A 7500-nucleotide genomic window follows, 5' to 3' on the forward strand; every position below is an offset into this window, starting at 1 on the left:
TTGTTGCCAGGCTTAAAACATGTGTCGAAGTGTGATTCCCCGATCCCAGTACACGCGACCGCAACTGCCGGGACGCCCGGCACACGCCGGATACGGATAAATCCGTGCGCGACCGACTCGCAAGTGCTGCGACGTAACACAATGGTGTGCCTCCAGGGCGTACAACCTCGTTATCGTCGGGCACGTCCCGAGCCGGTGCGTGGTGCCCGGGCAGCTCCCATTTACCTTGAACAAATTAGAGTGCTTCAAGCAGGCTAGTACAAAAGCGTCCACACCCGCCCAGGGTTGGCGTTGGCCGAGAATAATCTTGCATGGAATAATGGAACATGACCTCGGTCTGAGTCTTTTGGTTGGTTTTGTATAGACCCAGAGTTAATGATTAACAGAAGTAGTTGGGGGCATTGGTATTACGGCGCGAGAGGTGAAATTCGTAGACCGTCGTAGGACCAACTGAAGCGAAAGCGTTTGCCATGGATGCTTTCATTAATCAAGAACGAAAGTTAGAGGATCGAAGGCGATTAGATACCGCCCTAGTTCTAACCGTAAACGATGCCAATCAGCAATTGGGAGACGCTACTACATTCGGTGCTCTCAGTAGCTTCCGGGAAACCAAAATCGGGTTCCGGGGGAAGTATGGTTGCAAAGTTGAAACTTAAAGGAATTGACGGAAGGGCACCACAAGAAGTGGAGCTTGCAGAGGCGAGCTGTCAAAGGAAGCAAGCGGACGCTTTCCGTGAGCTCCTTATGATATAGTGTTTTTCGTTTAAAAAACTTACAAAGTGGTGGTGCAAATTTGTTAGAGTGGTGTACGAACACATATTTTGCGCAAACACCGTGAAGTTTTGGTGAAAAACAGTGGAAAACGTCGATTTTGGCACACAAACATTGCGTCGTGCACCGGTGCGTGTGGCCACGAAGGGTGCGTGTGTGGTTCCGTTAGTGCGTGCGAGCGTAGCGCTCCCTTTCGGTGCGGTTGAAGGGGAGCCCGCAGCCGCTGTGCAGCGTATTTTGTTACGGACAGGAGCGGAACAGTGATAAAACATTACCCCCTAACGAGGGGGCAAAGAACCCATTTCCAGTAGAAAAACAGTGCGGAAAATTGCTGTTGACCAGCAAGCAGATACCACGTGCTAAGTGGCAAGTGAACTTAGCCACGTAAGGGCTTGGCTGTGTCCGGTGATGTGCGTGGATAGGGTGACGTGCCGTGGTTTGACGTCTGGACGTGGCACAACCATCGGTTCATCCCGGTTGTTGTCCTGGGAGAATTCCCCCCTAGTGCCACCAGCGCCCTCTATGGGGCACTAGCGGAAGTTCTCTCCGGAGACACAAACCAAAAGCTCCGCACAAACAAGCGTGCTATAATCAAATGCGGGCTGCATACCGGCCAGGCGCACGTGTCCCAGTGACTTTAACGCTGGACAAAGCGACGAACCGTGCAGCAGCATAATGTCGGGAGTAGAGAGCGATGATTCGGTGGAGGTGGTCCCGAAATCATCAAGACAAAGAAAAGGAGACTTTCTCCGCGCGTAGTGGTGACACCCCTGGAATTGTCGCCAGGGACGATGTCGTCACTACGGAGCTCTCAGGGGGGCACCCAAGCCAGCCCCGAGAACACCGTTGGAAGAGCCGGACGAGGGAGCGCGGAAGCGTACCGCCCCCGCCCCGACGCCGTCGCCGAGGAGGGTCTATGTCTCCTGAGATGCTGGCACCAGCCGCATCGGAGCCGACCAGCTTCCCGACGGCAGAAGTGTCGGACAGACATGCGCGCGGCAGTACGAGCGGTGTGTTGAGAAGCTCGAGGAGCTTACCGCTCTTTACCGAAAGAGCCAGGAGGAGAATTCGAGGCTCCGTGCGGAGCTCGATATATATCGAACGGGGGGTGCGAACCGTTGTGCAGCTGGAGAATTCAGCGACTGGCGTGCGCTTGGGAACCAAGCCTCTTCCAAGTTGCAGCCCAGCAAAAGGACACTCAGGCGCTCTCAGCAGAGGGAGAGAGCCGAGGCACGCCAGTCGCAGGGTCCTGCCCAGCATCGCATGCTGGAACTGCAGGAGCAGCTGCGCCGTGAGATCCAGGAGGAAGAGAAGCAGATGAGGGCGAGGAGCGGGCACGGGCAGCGGTCCCAGCCCCTGCAACAGCCGTACGACTTTCCGGCATCGGAAACCAGGCGGCAGCAGCAGCAATCCTACGTGACGCCCTGGTAGGTGGTTGGCAGGTTGTGGGGAAGCGGCAAAAGGCCCAGCCTTCAGCTGCACCTCAGCAGCGGCAGCGGCCGCAACCAGCAACCAAGAGCCAACGCCCCGCACAGGCAAACCGGCGGACGAAAAGGCGACGACCAGACGCCATTCTGGTGGTCCCAGCACCGGGGGTCTCCTTCGCCGAGATGTACCGACCCATCCGGACGAGCCCGGCCCTGGAGGATGTCCAGCACTGCATCCGTATCGGCAAGCGGACACCGAAGGGGAACCTTCGGATGGAGCTGGCACGGGACATGGACTCGGCGGCGCTGTGCAGCCGCATTCAGTCCACGCTGGGAGAGCTGGGATCCGCCAGGGTCCTGACGGAGATGGCGGAGGTTGTTCTGAAAAACGTCGACAACCTCACGGAGGAGGAGACGATCAGGGAGGCGTTGAAGGCGGCACTCGCCAAGGAGCCAGCGGTGGCCTCGCTTCGCATCTGGGAGCGGGCAGATGCCACAAAGCGGGCCCGCGTGCGGCTACCGCGAGTGGAAGCGGAAGCCCTGCTCCAAAAAGATCGCCTTATTATAGACTACTCCTCGTGTCGGCTGGAGGAGGCCCCCAGGCTGGAGGCGGCAAAGCGCCGTTGCTTCCGGTGCCTGGAAAGGGGCCACATGGCAGCGGACTGCGTCGGGCCCGATCGCAGCAACTGCTGCATCAGATGCGGAGCTCCTGGCCATCGGGCGGCCAGCTGCAGCAGTGCGGTTAGCTGCATTCGGTGTGGAGGACCACATCGAATTGCAGCGCACGGCTGCAGGGGAGCTAACCTTCCCCCCCGCCGCTAAGCATGTCTGTGGGGAGCCACCTCCAGGTCCTGCAGGTTAACACCAACAGGAGTCGGAGTGCGCAGGACCTGGCTCTCCACACAATGCGGACGGAGCGGGTGGACGTTATGGTGGTGTGCGAGCTGAGTTCGGTTCCGGACGGGAACGCAAACTGGGTGGTGGACCGCGACAGGCTGGTGGCCATTGTCGCGAGCGGATACTCCCACCCGGTTCAGCGGATCTGGAGCTCGAGTTTTCCCGGCATCGTGGCGGCGGACGTGGCAGGCGTCACGATCATAGCGTGTTACGCGTCGCCAAGCATCGGGGTTCCCCAGTTTGTCGAGATGCTGCAACGCATTGAGGTGCTCGCCTCAGGACGCCCCCGAGTGTTGCTTGCCGGCGACTTCAACGCCTGGCATAGCGCCTGGGGCAGCAGCAGGACCAACGCGAAGGGCGAGGAACTGCTACAGCTGGCGGAGGGTCTCGGGCTCGATGTCCTGAACCTGGGGAGGGAAGCCACCTTCCTCGGGAACGGCGTCGCTCGCCCGAGCATTGTGGACGTCGCCTTCGCCAGTACTTCCATCAGCAGGCAGGACCTCGTCGGGGACCCCGACAGGCAATGGAGGATGCTGGGAACTTACTCATTCAGCGACCACCGGTACATCCGCTTCGAGGTGGGGGAAAGGCCGGCGGCAACGAGCCGCAACTCTACGGGAGCAGAAGCAGCACCAGCAGTGAGAGCAGCGGGCAGACGCTGGCGGGCAAAGGAGTTTAGCCGGGAGCTGTTCGACATCGCGTTGCGGGCAGCCAACTTCGTGGAGGAGGCCACGGACCCTGAGGGCCTGACCCGAACCCTGAGCCGGGCGTGCAGCGAGATCATGGCGGAGGTTTCCCCGTCAGTCGGCCACACAGGACGTCCGGCGTACTGGTGGACACCAGAAATCGGCCGGCTACGGGAGAACTGCCGCCTGGCTTGGGAACGGTACAGCAGGGTACCGACTAGCGACACGGCAGCCCGCAGAACAGCTTCTGCACGGCACCAGGAGGCCCGCCAGCTGCTGACAGCTGAGATCCGGGCTAGCAAGCGGGACCGTTACAACGAGTTTCTGCAACACCTGGAGGATGATGAGACGGGTAGGTGGCAGGGGGAGCTCCTGCGACGGCTCGGAGGGAGCCGCGTCGCACAAGAACGCGATCCGGCCGTTCTGCAGCGCATTGTGGACGCGCTGTGCCCGAACCACCCCCCTGTTGCCTGGCCTACCATCGAATCGGACGGCGTCGACATCAGGCCAGTGACGGAGCAGGAGTTGCTCGACATCGCAGCTGGCCTGAACCCTCGGAAGGCGCCCGGTCTGGATGGACTGCCGAACGCTGCCCTTTCGGCTGCCATCCGGGCGCATCCGACGACGTTCGCGAGGCTCCTCCAGGAGCAGATGGATGCTGGCCGCTTCCCGCGGCAATGGAGGAAGGCGAAGCTGGTGCTGCTTCCCAAACCGGGAAAACCCCCGGGCGAGCCGTCATCGGTGAGACCGGTGATGTTGCTGGACACGCCCGGCAAGGTGTACGAGCGAGTACTGCTGAACCGCCTGAACGACCACATCGAGATGCCGACGGAGCCGCTCCTCTCCGAATACCAGTTCGGCTTTCGGCGTGGTCGGTCGACACTTCAGGCGGTTGGGCTGGTGATGGAGGCCTGCCAGATCTGCGATGAGTTTCGGGCGAACGAATAGACGCGACAAGCGCTGCCTGCTTGTCGTTGCTCTGGACGTCCGTAACGCCTTCAATTCCGCAGACTGGCAGGCCATAGCACTGGCGCTGCAGACCAAAGGAGTGCCCTCAGGACTGCGCAGCATCCTGCAGGAGTACTTCTCCGACCGTGAGCTGACGTATGATACCAGCTCCGGTCCGGTAACACGCCGAGTAACGGCAGGTGTTCCGCAGGGGTCCATTCTGGGCCCCACCCTGTGGAATATCCTGTACGACGGCGTGTTCGGAGTGCAGCTGCCGGAAGGTGCATCCGTCATCGGCTTTGCGGACGACCTGGCAGTACTCGCCAAGGGGTGTACACCGGAGGAGGCGGCAGGTGTAGCAGAGGAAGCTGTGGCAGCGATTTCCGCCTGGATGGAGCAACATCGGTTGCAGCTGGCCCCGGAAAAGACGGAGATCGTCCTCATCTCCAGTCTGCGTCGGGGCCATCCAGCGGTGCCCGTAGTGATCAACGGCGTCGAGGTCCGCTCGAAGCCGGCGATACGCTACCTCGGGGTCATGCTTCACGACCACCTCTCGTGGAAGCCACACGTCGAGAAGGCCACCGCAAAGGCACTCCGTGTGGTGAAGCTGGCCACCGGCGTGATGTCCAACCACGCCGGACCGAGGATGGCTAAACGCCGGCTGCTGGCAGCAGTGGCGGACTCGGTTGTGCGATACGCGGCACCCATCTGGGCGGAGGCGGTGAAGTTCCAGTGGTGCAGGCGGAAACTGGAGCAGCTGCAGCGACCTTTGGCGAAAGGTGTCGCCAGGACCTTCCGTACCGTCGGCTACGACACGGCGGTAGTGCTGGCTGGACTGGTCCCGCTACACCTGCAGGTGGACGAGATCGCGCGGTGCTATACCAGGCATCAACGGGCGTTGCAGAGGCGGGTGCTGATAGACAAGGAGGTGATCAAGCGGCTGGAGCACTCGGCGACCATCAGGCAGTGGCAGACATCGTGGGACCAGGATGCCGCTCATCCGACCGCGAGCAGGTTCCTACGATGGGCTCACCGCGTGCTGCCGGATATTGCCGGCTGGGTAGGTAGGAAGCACGGCGAGGTTGATTTCTTTCTTAGCCAGGTACTCTCCGGACATGGCTTCTTCCGGGAGTACCTACATGCTATGGGTTTCACCTCTGCCCCGACCTGCCCATTCTGCGCCGACAACACCGTGGAGTCGGCAGAGCACGTGGTGTTCCACTGTCCGAGGTTCGCCGACATAAGAGTGCAGTTCCTGACGGACGCGGACGGCGTCGTCATTTCCCCCGATGAGCTGGAGCGTTTTCTGCTGTCGAGCCCGGAGGCTTGGCAGCGAACGGCCACGGCAGCACGGCGGATCTGCAGCTTCCTACAACAAAGGTGGCTGGAGCAGCAGGTTGCCGAAAACGCGGCCATCGCTGGCGGGATCGTTTCCGCCAATGAGCTGGCGGAACGCGTTCGGCAACAGGTCCGCCGTGAAGCCAGAAACGCTGGCCAACGGCGAAGACGCCGGCAACGGCAGACATCCGCCATCGGGGAGATGGACATGGACCAACAACAGCACCCGTCCAATCAGCAGCAGGAGAGTCAACGCCCAGTTCGGCCCGAACGGGTTCCGCCATCGGCCGAAGTGTTACTTCGTCGTCGGCTAAGGCGGAACCAACGGCAGCGGGAATACCGTGCCCAATTACGCGCGGGTACATTGCCGCCATTGCGTTCGGGACGAACTCGCCGAAGCTAGAGCACCGCCGACGGAGGAGGAGCTAGCCCGACGACGGGCCAACAGGCGCGCGCGAGAACGCCAACGCCGCCACGAGCGACAGGATCGCCATCGCGGCTTAATGTCGGCCGACGTAGAAGCCGCCATCGCGACCACCAACACGTCTACGCGTTGAGTGGGAGCGGTTACGGCCGAAACGATCGGCCAGTCAGCGAGCGTGCGAAAACACGACCGGGCGAGACCGGCATTTTGCCGTCTCCGCTTTGTGCGGTCGTTCGTTCTAGCACAGTCGGGCGAGAGAGAGCGCGCGTGCGCTCGGTTCGGGTACGTTCGGCATTTTGCGTCGTCCGCTTTGTGCGGATGTTCGTACCCGACCAGCAGTGGGAGAGAGAGCGTGCGCGTGCACGGTGAGAGTTAGGTCCGTCTTGTTCGTTTACGTTTTGTGCGGATGTTTGTTCTGTCCCACCGTAAGCGTCAAAGTGTTAGCGTGATTATGTGTGTGCATGTGTGTGTGCGTACATACTCATCGTTAGTATTAGGAAAAATGGAGACTCGACGAACCGCGGGCACGCCCGCTTCGTTAATGTTAGGTGTGTAAACGTAAGTCCTTCATTTTTAATGTTGCGTTTACGAATAGCTAGGCGGGGCGCGTGCCCTTACTAAATGTAGTCAGGGACGCCATTGCAGCCGGTGGCTACGCCTCCGTCGGGAAGGCCGCCGGCAATGGAGAGGTTTATTCGTTTTATAATTGTTCATGCGTGTTTCTGTATCGTTTATTGTTTATAAATAAGTAACGCGGCAAAACATTTATAAATTTAAATGAATAAACGAATGCAATTAAAAAAAAAAAAGAAGTGGAGCTTGCGGCTTAATTTGACTCAACACGGGAAAACTTACCAGGTCCGAACTTATCGAGGTAAGACAGATTAAGAGCTCTTTCTCAAATTTAAGGGTAGTGGTGCATGGCCGTTCTTAGTTCGTGGAATGATTTGTCTGGTTAATTCCGATAACGAACGCGACTCAAACAAGCTAACTAGAACGCTGTCAGCAG

This window comes from Anopheles stephensi, unplaced genomic scaffold (assembly GCF_013141755.1).
Source record: "Anopheles stephensi strain Indian unplaced genomic scaffold, UCI_ANSTEP_V1.0 ucontig186, whole genome shotgun sequence".
NCBI classification, from domain to species: Eukaryota; Metazoa; Arthropoda; class Insecta; order Diptera; family Culicidae; genus Anopheles; species Anopheles stephensi.